Genomic DNA, 15988 nt, shown 5'->3' on the forward strand with positions numbered 1-15988 from the left:
TTGCACAAGGTGTTTAAAAATTAAAAAGAGAATCATAAGACTTGGTCTCAAGTAAGGCGCCCACCCTCAATGCTCCCACAGGTCCTGCTGGAGGACAGGACAAGCCGTGAGCTTGGCTGCTGGTTTAGGGGGTGGACACACGTCTGTAGATGCTGGGGCTGCCCTTTAGGTCAACAGAGTTGTGGAAGACGCAGCAGGTGGCATGAGAAGGACAACTCCACTATCTGAGATCTCATAAGATTCCTGGAGATCCTGGATCAATGGAGTTCTAACAAAACTCACTGTGTTCTCTCCGAAGCCCAGGAGTTTGGTTTCAAGGTGTTGAGCTGGTATCAGCAGAGAACCCCCACCAGAGCCTCAATAACTCAGCTGTTTTTGCCACATCTTCTGTGTCTGTAACTGAATTAATTATTCCTTCCCTGATTCCCAGTTCCTAAGCTTTAACGGCCCTTGGCTTGTGCCGAAGTTCGTTTGTTTGAGAATTAAAACTCACACACGAACGATCCCATAAAACACCACCGAGAGGCATCACAGACAGCAACCAGGCTTGTGGCAGGAAATCTGGGAGGGACGCGGGCCTCTGGGTCACGTGGCTGGTGCTCCACTCGAAGGACAGCACTGCGTTTGGCCAGCCCGAGACTCGTTCCCAGTGGCGCAGCTGAAAAGATGTGCAATGAAACCAACCCCCCGGCATCCCCCCACCGCATCGCGGCAAGGACGTCCAGGTGATCTCTGTGGGGCTCTGCTGTAACCCCTGCACTGTGAGCTGCTGGCCTGTCGAGCCGGCCCCCTGTCTTCAGTGGTCCCTAGTAACAACTGGGGTTCAAAAGGCCGGGAAATCTCCTTAAAGGAAACTGAGAGTTAAATTACATAACATGCTGCGCTTTGCAGGAAGGATAAGTGCATCAGGTCTAGAACGCTAAACCCTAAGCCACCAGCATCCTCAGCAAGCACAGGACAGACCCAGGTATGCAGGTAGATAAATATTTCCCCTCTCCTTTGAGGGCTGGATCTCCCAAAAGTCTACTTCTGACCCAGAGATCGCTGAGTTTGGGATAAATGAGGTTTTCTTCATTTTGTCTAATACCTCTTCCAAGAATAATTGTATTTTATGAAAGTACCACATCCCTTAAAAAATCAATTATGAATAATCTGTTTAATTCCCTTCCTTCACTGGAACAGGAGGGCAGGAAGATGCAGAGGCCGACGTGGGTGGAAGGAGAGATGGAGGGCGAACGGCGATGGGACAGAGGCAAGAGGGGAGGATGGAGGCAGTGCAGACCGTGGTCCCTCTTCTCCTGTGGAGGGCGGGTGCAGGCCTCCAGGGGGATGACCACTTTCTCTAAAACATCTTGTAGGAAAACTGACTGCGTCATAAACACCAGACCATCCACACACACACAAATCAATTGCAAATATAGTTGAATATGGTTTATGTCAGAAACCTGGATATATGTGTATTTCTCAATCTAATCACCGCACAACACAAAAGATTTTTCCAAAACCTGAGAAGCTTGTCGCCACCACCAGGGAGACGCTTTTATGATTCTTCTTTGATTCCGCTCTCATTCATCTGTCACAGCCAATGTCACAAAGGCAAGGGGTTCCTGCACAAAGCCTCTCTCACATCTCCCTCTTCTTTAAAGCCCGATCCAGCCCCAAGCGTCTGAAAATTTATATATCTCCCTGGTATGATTTTCCTCCATGGAGAATGGAACCCTCAACAAGTTTGTATCATCAAAAAAAAAAAAAAAAAGTAACACCAGCTCAACAGGAAAGCGGGTAATCCTTTTGTACCAAAACAAGCATGTTTCCAGATGAACAGTGCCGCTGTAGGTTCTGTTATCGCTCAGAGTAATAAAAAACAACACACCAGGGGGGCATTGGCTTAGTTTTTCACAGACTGATGAAATGAAGCTATTTCTACCTTTGTCCACAGAGGACATGACCACAGGAGTCGGGGCTTAATTCTTAGCGCCTGTGTCTTCTGGACTAAAGCAGGACCACAATGGTTAATGAGGGTAAATTACAGAAATAACCAAATATTTAACAGCTGAGAGGTGTAGACACAGAGATACCACAATATTGCCAAGATTCCAAACAGGCAGCTAGTTCTAACGTGCGCGTTAATGGAAGCACTGTTGAGTATATGCTCCAGGTGATTTTAGAAAAGAAATATTATGAGATGCACTGGATAAAGGCCATGGGTGCAGGTTAAGAAAACCCTGGCCGACCGATTAAACACTGTATCATACAAGGAAATAAACAGCAGGAATTATGAACATACTTGTCAGGATTAACCCACAGGCTAACTCTTTCCCCAAAATAAACACAGAGAAAAGAAGGAGGAGGAGGGCATCAGAGCAAGGCCTGCTGTCACACAGCCTGCTCCTGCCAGGCACCTCTCAGAAATGACACCTGTGAACAAGGAAGAAGCCACGTTGTTGAGCTGGAAGTCTACCGGGTCCCCTGTTCTTGAATCACACGTGACACCTGAGACCCCTAAAGTCTCGTGGGTGCAGGAGGAGACGCGGGCATCGGGGCCCGGCCTCTCAAGCACGAGGGGAAACACAGGCACCTAGTGAGAGTAGTTCACGCAGCCTCATGCGTCCGGTGGGTCTTTGCGATGCTGGGTGACCTTGGACAATGTTATCTGAAAATCAGCACTTTCACAAATAGTGAGGTCTCCTGAGTAGACTGGGCTGCGAGGGCTCAGTGAGGGGCCTGTCCCTTCTGGGGTTTCAATGAGTGTTTATGAAGGGGCAAGGGGGTCCCGTCTCTCTGAAAGTGGCCTCTGAAGCACGAGGCTTTCTCCAGCTCAGACTCTGAACCCCTTGAGGGACCCGGGCTGCTGCCCCGGCTTTCACTCAGGTGTTTCCTACAAACTTACCGTGTTCTTTCCTTTTACCCACCTTTTACCTTCTCTCTTACCCTCACATCACTTTTGCTCTCATTCTCCATTTCACAATATGGCATATTCCTTACAATAATGACAGCCTGTGTGGAGCTATTATCTTAGCCTCAGAGCTTTCAATAGGGTGATAAAAAACATAGTGCAAGGGAGTTCCCTGGTGGTCCAGTAGTTAGGACTCTGCACTTCCACTGCTGGAAGCCTGGGTTCGATCCCTCGTTGGGGAACTAAGATTCCACAAGCCCCACGGCACGGCCAAAAAAAAAAAAAAAAAGTGGAAAGCCTTTATTTTTTTTTTTAAAAGAACTTTTAAGATACAATTGACATACAATAAACTGCACATATTTAAAGTGTACAATTTGATATTTATTTTTCTTATTAGTGATGTATATATGGCAATCCCAATCTCCCAATTCATCCCACCCCAGCTCCCCCCACTCTCCCCACTTGGTGTCCATATATTTGTTCTCTACATCTGTGTCTCTATTTCTGACTTAGTGCAAAGCCTTTAAAGAAAACAAGGAGTAGTTCACTCACTCTGGTAGGAGGGCCTAAAGACTCCAAAATAAAAAGCACATATTTGAATTGGGTCTTGAAGGATGAATAGGAGTTTGTTAAGTACAGAAATAAAGGAAGACCTTCCCAAGAAGAAAGCATATGCCCAAAGGCATGAAAATGAGAAATTTCATGTTAAATTCAAGAACTTGCTGATAGTCTTATGTTGCTTAAACGTAGAGTATTTGTGGGTTGAGAAGGGGGTGTTTCAAGATGATTCTTAGGCTTCTAGATTGTCCTTCTGGGGTGTAAGGAGGCACCATTAACCAAGACAGGAAATATAGGAAGGAGAGAAGTTTTTGAGGAAGGAGAGAAGGTCTCGAGGAGTAGAGGATGTGTTTCCCTTCTGACGTGTTGGCATGAGGTGTCCACAGGGCTCCCATTTCTAAATGTTCACTAGGAATTTCTCAAGTAAAACTCAAGTTCACATGAGTGGCTAGGACAGAACAAATGGTGTAACAGTTGTGGTATATGAGACCAAGGGAGCAAATGAAGTCACAGTGACTACATGACATTAGACAATTAACAAGACTGAGGACAGGAAGGCCAGGAAGCCGGTGTTTAAAGTTCAGGAACACAAGCACAAAAGGAGAGAACTGAAATAGTCTGCAGAAAAGGCGAGAGCACGTATTATCACAGGAACAAAGGCAGAACCAAACTTCAAAGAGGAACAAGGGCATTGATATCAAATTCTGTAAAAATAAACCAAATAGGGTAAGAATTTAAAGTAAACCACTGGATTAAAAAAAAAAACCTATGGCACAGAGCTCCCCTTCAAAACTAACATCATGGGAAAGGTGTTCATCCACAGGGCACCTGCTGCCCCTTCCAGATTTTTCCTTTCAAAAACAGAGTTATCTACTGGGGATCTTTTAAACAAAGCTTTGTGAAGACCCATCTGAACTGCCTCCAGAATGCCAGGACACCAGCTTTGCCGGAGACACAGCGCGACGTGTATTTTTTCCTCCCCAGCTACACACATCTCTTCGGTATAATTGGCGCTTCTACAGAAAACTAATCAGTCAAGAAGTCAGACACGGGGTGGCGGCCCTGCACTCTGGGCAGGTAGCGGACAGACTCAGACAACAGTGAGCATCCTTCCTTTGGAAAAGGAACACTCCTTAATCCTTGAGCCATGCTGGAGGTGCCACAGCCTCACAGAACTACAGGTAAAACCAGCCCTGGGTGGCTACTGGCGAGGAAAAGGAAAAATCATCATCTTCTGACTCCTCCTGAGAGGATAAGCAGATGAATGAGGTTTGAACACAACTTTTGGATTCCTGATGCAGATTTAGCCAGGTGAGTCGAGTTGGCACCTGAGGACAAGGGGCTTGGAAACATGCCAGGGATCCATGTTCTCAGCAGCCGTGGGACACCTGCTTCTTTCTCCTTCCCAGAGAATCTTTTTATTCTGAGACCCCTAAAAATAGCTCTGAGCAATTTTCAAAGACTCACCGTCATTAAAGGGGTGTTAGAAATCATCACATCTCTGCAAACTCAAAGCACAGGGGGATTTTCCAGCCACCTGCCCACCCAGGAGGGGGTCGTGCAGGAAGGCTCCCAACACACTGAACTTACAGGATGGTTTGGGACCTTCTGTAGCTGGACTTGGGGACCCACGGAAGGCTGGACTGTCTCCCAAAGGGACAGCAATGGAAAATGTACACACGTCCTCAGGCATCGATGAGCCCTCAGATCACCCAGTGACACACTGGGGGTAGGTAATCAACTCAGGACCCCTACCTCTACTGGCAGCTCGGAATCTGCAGAGAGGACAATTTCCTTCTCTAGAGAAGAAAACTCAAGCTGCTCAGAGTCAGCTGGGCTGTGGTATTTCGCTTCAAGTACCAACAAATGATTCATAAGCTCACCGAAGAAAATGCTGCATTTTTCTCCCCGTGACAAAATAAAGTTCAGTATTTGCTCACCCTGTTCAATTTCCCCTTTCCCTTACACCGACCATCACCGATCTTTCACAATAATATAAAAAGCAAACGCCCACCGCATTTGCCCACAAGAATCTTTCCTGACCCAGCTGGCGTGCGACTATAAAGAAAGTGGCCGATTTGTTTTGACAAACTGAAATGATTCCAGCAATAAGATTACATCTACACCAGAAGCCAGCCCAGCTACTAGAGCCCCATCACAAACTTCATTGGCCAGACTTGTCTCCAAATGGCTTTTGACTGTTTAAAAAAAAAAAAGACAAAAATCTATCCTCAAGGGATCAACCACTGCCCCCAAGTTCTGAAGAGATTCAAACGAAATTGTCACAGAATTCCAAAGAAGACAAAGTTGTTCACACATTGACCAAATTATGCCGTATGCCAAGGGAGCAGCATTGGTGTGGATCATCATTTACAGTAAATTTGACAGAAAAAAAGTCAGTTTCATTCTATGTCTCTGTGGACTTTATAGAGGAGTGTATACAGACACAAAAAAAATACTGGAAAAAAATCACAAATGCTAATGTGTCTTTCCAGATTCTACCTTAACAACTTAGGTGCTTTAAATTTTTATTCTATCAGAAAATATAATATTATTACTCAGCTGTAAAAAAAAAAAGAATGAAATAATGGCATTTACAGCAACATGGATGGACATAGAGATGATCATACTAAGTCAGTCAGACAGAGAAAGACAAATATCATATGATATCACTTATATGTGGAATCTAAAATAAAAAAGAGACACAAATGAGCTTAGTTACAAAACAGAAATAGATCCAGAGACACAGAAAACAAACTTATGGTGACCAAAGGGGAACAGTGAGGGAGGGATAAATTAGCAGTTTGGGACTCACACATACACACTCATATGTATAAAATAGATAACCAACAAGGACCTACTGTGTAGCACAGGGAAGTATACTCAGTATTTTGTAATAACCTATAATGGAAAAGAATCTGAGAAAGAATATATATATACGTGCCCACACTATCTATACATCTATATATATATATACACAAATTACTGTGCTGTATGCCTGAAACTAACACAACATTATAAATCAACCATACTTCAATTTAAACAGAAGGTGAGGGAAAATATGCATTTTCACACACTGTTGGGCGGACTGTAAGTTGGTGTCACCACTTGGCAATATGACTGTCATTTTCAATTTCAATTTAAAATATATGTAACTTCTAGCTGAGCCATTGCATCTCTCAGCATCTCTGCAGGAGTGACACCAACATGTAGGCAGAAGAAGAATATGGCCAGATGATCACTGGAGCCTCACTGCTCAAAGCAAAAATGTGAAGGTCACCTGCATCTCTGTCAATAGGGGAATAGCTTTTTTAACTGAAGTATAGTTGCTGTCAAAAAGACACACGCACCCCAATGTTCACTGCATCACTACTCACAACAGCCAGGTCATGGAAGCAACCTAAATGCCCAACAACAGACGAATGGATAAAGAAGATGTGGTATATATATATATACAATGGAATATTACTCAGCCATAAAAAGGCACGAAATTGGGTCATTTGTAGAGACATGGTTGGACCTAGAGACTGTCATACAGAGTGAAGTAAGTCAGAAAGAGAAAAACAAATATTGTATATTAATGCATATATGCAGAATCTAGAAAAATGGTACAGATCAACCGGTTTGCAAGGCAGAAATAGAAACACAGATGTAGAGAACAAACACATGGACACCAAGAGAGGAAAGTGGAGGGGGATTTGGGGTGGGATGAACTGGGATATTGGAATTGCCACATATACATTACTAATAAGAAAAAATTGTACATGTAAATATATGCAGTTTATTGTATGTCAATTATATCTCAATAAAATTCTTCAAAAAAAAAGAAGCATAGTGCTGTACAATATTATGTTACAGGTGTACAGTGGAGTGACACAATTTTGAAAGCTTACACTCATTTATAGTTACTATAAAGTTTTGGTTATATTTCCTGTGTTGTACGATATCTTTGTAGCTTGCTATATACATAGTAGTTTGCATCTCTTAAGAGGGGGACAAGTTTTAGAGGCTACAGGATGTCCACACCATAGACCGCTCTGCAGGGGTTTGTGTGAATGAGATGTGTGCCCATATATCCAAATCTAAGTCAGCAAATGGATGTTACCAAGTCCTGTTGCTGGGTGATGCAAAGGGTGAGAAAAGAACCTCAGCATAATGCTAGTTATGTTAAAAAAAATCTACAAAATTATATCTATGTATCTATGTATTTTCATGTCTATTTCAGGTATATGAACATGTACATGTATGTATATGTGTGTGTGCATTTACATATATATAGATGTACATTTTATATTTTATATATAAATATTTATTTAAATGTAGTGACATTACTTAATATTAATATATATTTCAATATTCTACTAATATTATATATAGTATATAAGATTAGACATTTACATATCAAAGTAATGACAGCAATTCCTGCTAAGAATTCCTGGGATAAAGGCTGTGGGGATGGTGAAAGGGGTATGAGCCTCGTGTTAAATTTGTTAATATACCATCAGGATAATGCATTAGTATATTTCCTGCATATTCAAACTAAAATTACAGCACCTACAACGAGCTCGCAATAAGATTATACAAATAACTGCCTTTGTTTCACACATCTGATGCCCACTCCTAGGAAAAGGTATTGAGAGAAACCAAAGCAGAATAAATGGAGTCCAAAGATAAAAGAATAATTATATTTTAAAATTTGAAATCTGATTTGTCACTTTCAATTTAAAGTATATGTAACTTACACATGTCCACTGTCCACAGATCCACCCCTACAGACAGACAGACAGACACACACATGTGTGTGCAGAGTACAGCAAGGGGTCTTAGGGACAAAGCCACCCCAAAGGTGGTCCAGTCTATTCCCATGAGATTTGGTCCCTCTACATCCTTCTCACCAAACACCCCTGTAACTCATCCAACACCAAGGATGCCAGGGAGTTCACTGAGCACACACACAGCACCGTGAGGCCATCAACATATCCTAACGAGAGAGAAAGAGAAGGATGTAGAACACAGGACCATAAGGGGAAAGAATGAGAGTAAAGGAATAAATATCCCACTGCATAGTAATTATGCCCAGAAGTATGATTTGTACTGGGATAAATCTCATTGCAATCAGCCTTTCTGACACCAAAACAGAGTCAAAAATGAACTCTATTTAATTCTTTCAGAGTGGGAATTAATTAGGAGAAAAAGCGCACAATTTGGCTTTCCACCTGAAGTGTTTGTAGGTAATATGTGTTTTTTTATTGTCTCAACAAATCCTATCCTTTTCCTCGGGAAGCTGCCTTAGAGGACTGGGATGGGGAGGGTGGGGGGGAGTCGAGGAAGGGAGGGAATATGGGGATATGTGTATGAAAACAGATGATTGAACTTGACGTACCCCCAAAAAATAATAAATAAATAAATAAAATTTTTTTAAAAAGGCAACAAGTTGAGTCCCCCCAAAATATGGTGACAGTGGGGGGATCCCGCACCTCACCAGCTGAGCAGGTGGGGTCCCCCGACTCGTGGGTACCAGGACACCTGGGTTCATAGAGGCCCGTTAACAGCATGTGTGCTTGGTGCCAGGAACAAAGTGCTGCAGATCTGAGGTCAGAAGGCTGCTATTTATACTACAGAAAAAACAAGTCACTGCTTATTGCCACTGTCATTCTCTTACCCTTAGTGACCAGCAGTCTAAACAGCCCCCAGCAGAGCGAGAGGAGGCCAAGTGTTTGGCTTGCCTTTGAAATATGCCACTAAATGCCTTTCATTAGAGCATAATGAACTCATCAGTATATGAGCACGTGTATTCCCTGGACGGCTCTCTCTGCCAGGCAGGTAAATATTATCTCAAGCAGAGGGAGTGGGTGTGTGCATACAAAGCTGATTGCCTTCCAAGTGCTTGGGAAGCAGTTTTTGTTTTGTTTTGTTTTTTTAATTTGTCCTTGTTCACAGGTGCCAAGCGGAGGCCCTGGAGAACAGAGGGCTTCCCACTACACAGCCCGGGAAGGGAGCCAGATGTGCAGGGGGAGATGTTGCAGGCTTTCAAGGGGCAGAGCCCTGAGAGCTGATTTCAGTTGTAGTATTCGCTCCTGCTGTCCTGCACCCCCAGCGATGGGGCCACAATGAGGGGAGGAGGGAGAGCCTCAAGCACGTGTACGTGGGAGGGAGAACGGTGACTTGCCGGGGTACAAGTCCCCTCCAACCATCCTGTGGTTTAAAAAGTCAGACTCACCAGCCAGGAAGAGCTAAGGTTGAAGGACACCTACAGAGAAGTGGCTGGTGCTACAGGGAATATACGGATGGATGAGGGAGAAAAGGAAAATATATGAAATCCAGAATGGCAGCCGCCTCCCTGAATCTGTCCTGTTGCTATAACAGAACAGTAGTTGGGTGCACTCCCAGCCTCCCTTGCATCTGAGTGCAGCCATGGACTGTGTTCTCATGGGTGGAACATAAGCAGAGGTGATGTGTGCCAATGTGGGGTCTGGGTGGGGACTCCTCCATGTTCTTTTCCCTTTCCCATGAGCTGGGGCATTCATGTGCCCCGAGATCCAGCTTTGGCCACACCCAGGTGAAGATGGAGCAAAAAATGGAAAGAAACCACAGTTCCCGAGTGATTGGATGGATTGGAAGTGTCCAGAGAAATAAATTTTTTATGTTTTGAGAAAAAAAGTAAAATAAAATAAAAAGAAGTCAGACTCAAAAGAAATAGATGTACCCAGCACTATGCCAAGCCCTGGGGTCCTGGCCGAAAATGCAACTCTTGGGCAAGGTCAGTCTCCTCTTCTTTCTCTGTCACCCACCTCATCTGCATTTCCCAGCCTGCCTTGAAGCTGGGCCTGGTCACATGACTGAGTCCTGCCCAGCAGAAAGGGATACATTTGGGGACCATCAGTGCCTCCACCCAGAGTTCTTCCTGCTCTTTACCCGACCAGGGGATGGAATAAAGAAGTCCCTTAGAACAATATCAGAAGTACAGCGGAGATGGCAGAGCCCACTCAGAGGTACCTGCTCCTGTCCCACTAGCTTATTACACTGGCATCAAGTAGACATTTATTGTGTCCGATCCTTTATTTATCATGGGGTCTATTTGCTACAGCAGTTTGCTTGCCCTAGCCTCCATGAGTCATAGAGCCTGTCCACAGTTATTCACCAAAGAGCATGTGAACTTGTTGAGGAAATAAATGAACACACTTCTCCACGTGAAAGAAGTATGAGAAACAGAAAGAGGTGGTTCTGAAGTTTTTAATTCCAAACACCAGAAAACACAGAGAGTGGAGGGTAGGAGCAATGACCCACTGGATTAAAGCTGAATTAGGGATTTTCACAACATAGGATAAACCACAGCATTTCCCCTACTCAGGCCTCATTGTCTTCCCCTGCAAACTGGGGGTTTGCACTCCATGAACGAGGAAATCCATCCAGCTCTAGTCTCCAAGATGTCTGTGGTCAGGTGGGAAGTGGGTTGATGTGAATTGTTTCAGAAGCTGTGAGAAGCAGGGCTTGGCTCTGGAGAGTCTTCAGAATAGCTGGAGATGCTCGCCTATCCACACAAAAGGCCCATCTGTAGACAGAGCCAGTGGATAGTCTGTGGGTCTCATAGTGACCTGGGAGGACCCAGCAGTGCAAAAGGCATGGTAAGTCCTTCAAATCCTCCCATGCAATCTCTCACAAATTCTACCTTGCTTTCTGACACCACAGAGCCCCGAAGACCATGCCATTGGTTGGATTATTTAGCTGGGCCTCCATCTGTTGCCTGAACAACTGTCTCTCTATCTAAACCTCACTAGTGATGTTACTGAACTTGGGTCTGGCTGTTCTTTGCTTGAAAGCCAATACTCAAGAGGCAAGTGTTGGTAGAAAGGAAAGATTGCTTTATTCAGGAGGCTGCCAACTTGGGGAGAAGACAGACTCGTGTCTAAAGGCCAGCTCCCCTCTTCTAGCATGGGGCAAGAGCTTTTAAAGGGGAGTTTCAGGGGTGTATAAGTGGAGGCAGGGGCACATGCAAGACAGCACAGTCAGCTCTGACAGTCATCTTGAAATTGGCCATCAATGGTCTGATCAGCATCATCTGGATTATTTTAAGTACGGTTACTCTTTACTTCCAGGGTCAGTGTGTTTGCATTTCTTTGAGGCCAGTTCTCGGAAGTGGGGCAGCTTATATCCTGGCTACAGTCTGGTCATCATGCAGTTAACGTCTTCCACCTGGTGGGGGTTTTAGTCTCCATAAGACAGCTCAAAGGACAGGGCTCAGAATATTATCTATAGCCCTTGAGGAGGAACTAAAAGTCTTTGACGTTGTTTAATGACTCAACTATTATTATTTGGTCTTCTTTGACTCTTTTTTTTGCTTCTGCATTTTCTCATTTCTCTGATTAAATTTATTTGTTGGCTAAAGTTTTTCTACAGACAAAAGGAAGTAGAAGACATTGCGGGGGGTGGGGCGGGGGGGTGGGTTGTCCCAGGAAGGCTCCACAGGGTCCTGCTGTAACAGTGATGGGAAGTCACTCCCCCTGCAGGTAATCCCATTCCATTTAGGAACAACATACGGAAGAACATACAAAGAGACTTACCCAAAGTCTGCCTTCTTCTAACTTCTCTAATAGCCAGAATTTAGAACTAAGATCATATCTGGCTTTTGTTTGCTGGGGAAATCCTCAAAGCTTTCACACTGAGAGTAGTTTTTAAGGTACTGGTTAGAACAGACTCCAGGTAATGAGCACAACAGGCAGCCGCCGTGCTGCAGGATGGGGCTGCTTCTAGAAGCAGGGACAGATAAACACACGTGCAAGATCACTAAGTGTTGCAGAGGCCGGAAGCCCCCGCATGCTGAGGCTGGGCTTGGCTGAGGTGTGGAGCAAAGCTGGCTACCACGATTGGGTTGCCTTTCAGAAATCTGCCCAACGACGGGCTGAAAGTGTGAAATTCTTGAAGAAGACAGAGGGCTTTGGTCCCCCGTAGCAGCTTAAGTTAGCCCATCCTTTGGGAACTGCCAAAGCAAATGCCCAGACAAGCAGCCTGGATTCCTGAGTGAGACAGGCTGGGCCAGCTGGTCCCTGTGGGGAAGCCATTTGAGACTGTGGCCACCCTCTCCCTGCCATGGCCTTGCTGACGTGTCGGATCCACCGTGAGGTCTTCTCTGACCCATGAGCTGACAGCTGTTTTCATGCTCATTTGGCTCCCAGCCCTGAGTGCTGTTTTCTCTTTTCTAGGACAAATACCTCCAGGTCTTTCCAGCCTTCCTCAAAGAGCACTGCTGCCCAAACTCTCCATCCTTCCTTACGTTCTTCTCTTGGGCAGCCCAGCACCCCACCCCTGAACTGTGGTTTTGCACTGAGCAACCGACAGCTGGGGTTTGAGCAGCAAAGATCAGGGAGCCCCCGCCCAGGTGCTTCTGTGGCTTCACTGGCCACCTTCTTAGCGTCACAATCCAAGGAGTCCTGCCAGGACGGAGAGAAGGGCGGAATCTGTCACCCACACAATCACCACTTCTTCCTTCCTTACATTATCCTCAGAGTTATAACTGTATCTGAGAGAGCATATGGGTTAAGAACGTAGGCTCTGAAATCAGAACTCTCCTCTTCCATTTACTATTTGCTTGACCTTTCCCAAGTTGCTCAGCATCACCTGCGCCTCATTTTCTCAGCTCTAAAATAATAAAACAACAACATAATAACAGGTCCTCCCCTAACACTCATTATGAGATTATATAACCCAATGTATGTAAAGTACTAAATAGGCCACAATAAGCATTCATACGTTTCCATGGTGACGATGGTGACGGTGATGCCTTCTTCCTCCAAGAAGGTTCCATTTCTCCATCAAGGCCATTTATACAGTTGTTCACTAGGACAGGATGAAGAACAGGGGTCTGTAGAAACCCACCAGGGCTTTCTGTCCAGGCTGATGTGAATCCACACCCCACTGTCTTATCTTCCAGCACGTTTTTCTCCATCTTACTCACCATGACATCATGGAGCGATGATGCCCAACTGAAATCCAGAGATGCCACACTCGGGTAGCCTGCAGGCTGAAGAAGGCTTCCAGGCCACATAAACTTTAACTTTTTTGAAGTTAACTGCCAATGCTGTAAAAATTTTAAATTTTATATAATAACCCATGTTTACAGCTTATCTCGAAATACAAGGAGCTCTGGTCATTAGGGGCCCCATTCCCACACTGTGACAAGTGGCTAGAACGTCCTAGGTAAGGCTGGGGTCCCCAGGTCACCTCGGCCCCAGCTGCATACCTACCACCCTTCACTCCTGCCTCCTTGGGCTCATTTTTCTTACCTGCCCTGACCACGGTGGGCAACAAGTTTTCAGCCTTTGTTTGAAATCATTTCCAAGATGCATGGACCAGATCAACCTTCTTGAACAATTATGACTATCTGCACTGCGAGGAGGCTCTTACAGGCCTCAAATGTGAAATATGAAAATCAGCAGATGGACAGGGAGAGACACATACTCAGCTATTTGAAATTTAAATTTTCTTAGTTTATGCAATTTGATCTTCAGTAGGGTTGAACATATTTGGTTGTAGTTTGCTATGCAATGTAGGTATCTCTTGACAAAAGAAACACACATCATTGTAGTAGTGATGGTTGTATTTTACAGACTCATGTCACTAATCTTGCGTGCCCGTTTGGCTAGACTAAGGTGCCAGGTCATTTAGTCCAACACTAGTCTAGATGTTTCTGTGAAGGGATTTTGTAGATGTGATTAACACCTATGATCAGTTGACTGTAAGTAGATTATTCTCCATAACCTGGGTGGGCCTCATCCAATCAGTGGAAGGCTTTAAGAGCAAAAACTCATGTTTCCAGTGGAAGAAGAAATTCTGCCTCAAGACTGTAATGTGGAAATCATTCCTGAGTTTCCAGTCCGCCTACATGACCTACAGGTTTTAGACCTGCCAGTCCCACAATTGTGTGAGCCAAATCCTTAAAATAAATCTCTTTTCAAGAAAGAATTTCCTTTCCTGAAAACAAAACTGCAAGACTAACAAAAGTTAAATTCCTAGTCTCTTTATGTTTGTGTATACAGACACAGACACACACATCCTTTAGGTGGAGTTTCTCTTGGAGAACCCTGACTGATACAACAGCATAACAAAAAACTGCAAATCCCAGAGTTTGGTCCAGGTGACCAGGCAACCACTCCTTTTCCAGCTCCATCATCTCACAGACGAGGAAACTGGGACACTGAAAAGCCATACACTTGCCCAAAAGACGCAGTAAGTGAGCAGAGGCGGTTGGTGACAATCTCCTGAACCATAAGAACCCCTGAATGAGCTTCAGTGGAAATACAGCAGCATTTTGAGGGTAAATATAGAAGAGATTAGACATTTTTAACTTAGGGAAAAAAAATACCAGGAGATCCACATCACTGCTCTGGTTCTATCTCTAACCAGCTGTGTGACCTTAGGAAATTACCCCAAACCCCTCGTCTTCAGTCTCCTTATCTGTAAAGTGGCAGTGATAACACAAACCCTTATTTAATTCTTGTGGTTTTGAGGATAAAATAAAATATAGATTTGAGGGCACTCTGGACATTTAAAGGAAGATAAAAAATGTTTTGAGAAGTGGGTGAGACTACCAAATAAAAAAGCTAGTGATAGAACTCGTATTTATTTTCAGTGCTCCTTCAAGGACTACCTTCTGAACCATCTCATTTCACTGGTGCAGGCTGGAGATAAATATGGGCTTTTGTCTCTCCCCACCTCGCCCGCCACATTATAAGATTATAGAAGAGAACGTGAAAATTCTTTTAGGGAAAGAGTCACAAAAATAATTTTCTCCTATATCAAGACACACTTCACTATGCAAAGATTTAGAGCTTTCTATGGTAAGCCTTTTAAAAATGTATCTGACTGACTTCTGTACTTGACAAGACCTTGAAAGATTGTGGGGTCTACTAATTTTAAGCATTCGCCATAAATTGTTATCACGGAATGCTTGCTTTCCTCTCAAGTTCTCCTGGTGAAGGATGTGATTTATCTTGCCCTAGAGATTTAGCTGAGACTTATAAACTATTAATAAAATAAGTCTGGAGTAGAGTAAAGAAATAAAGATGCCTGTCAAGATGTCCTTTCTTCACCAAGAGGAAACAAGATGCCGTCCGAAGATGTACACAAAACCTTGGTTCCCCAGGTCTCAGCCCTTCTGGGGGTAGGTACCTCTGTAATAAATTTACAGCACAACACAGTCTGTATCTGGCAAAACCAAACTGCCCTTCTTGATGGAATCCTCTCAAGGAAAAAAATTAATTAAACACTTTATTTGATTTCCATATACTTGAGAGGATCAAAATCTGGATTTGAATCCCAACAAGATTCCCCCAATGATACATCAACAGCCCATATTACCTGGAAACAGTTGCCTTAATTTAGTCATCTGTAAAGTGGGGATGATAGTATCTATTTCACAACATGGTTGCCACTTACTCAGGAATAGTAGCTACAAAGAAACAACACAAATGGTAGAAAATTTAGTGTCACATTAATTGAGCACCTACTACGGTTAAACATTAAAAACGTTATTCTCAA

This window comes from Hippopotamus amphibius, chromosome 4, assembly GCF_030028045.1.
Source record: "Hippopotamus amphibius kiboko isolate mHipAmp2 chromosome 4, mHipAmp2.hap2, whole genome shotgun sequence".
Lineage (NCBI taxonomy): Eukaryota > Metazoa > Chordata > Mammalia > Artiodactyla > Hippopotamidae > Hippopotamus > Hippopotamus amphibius.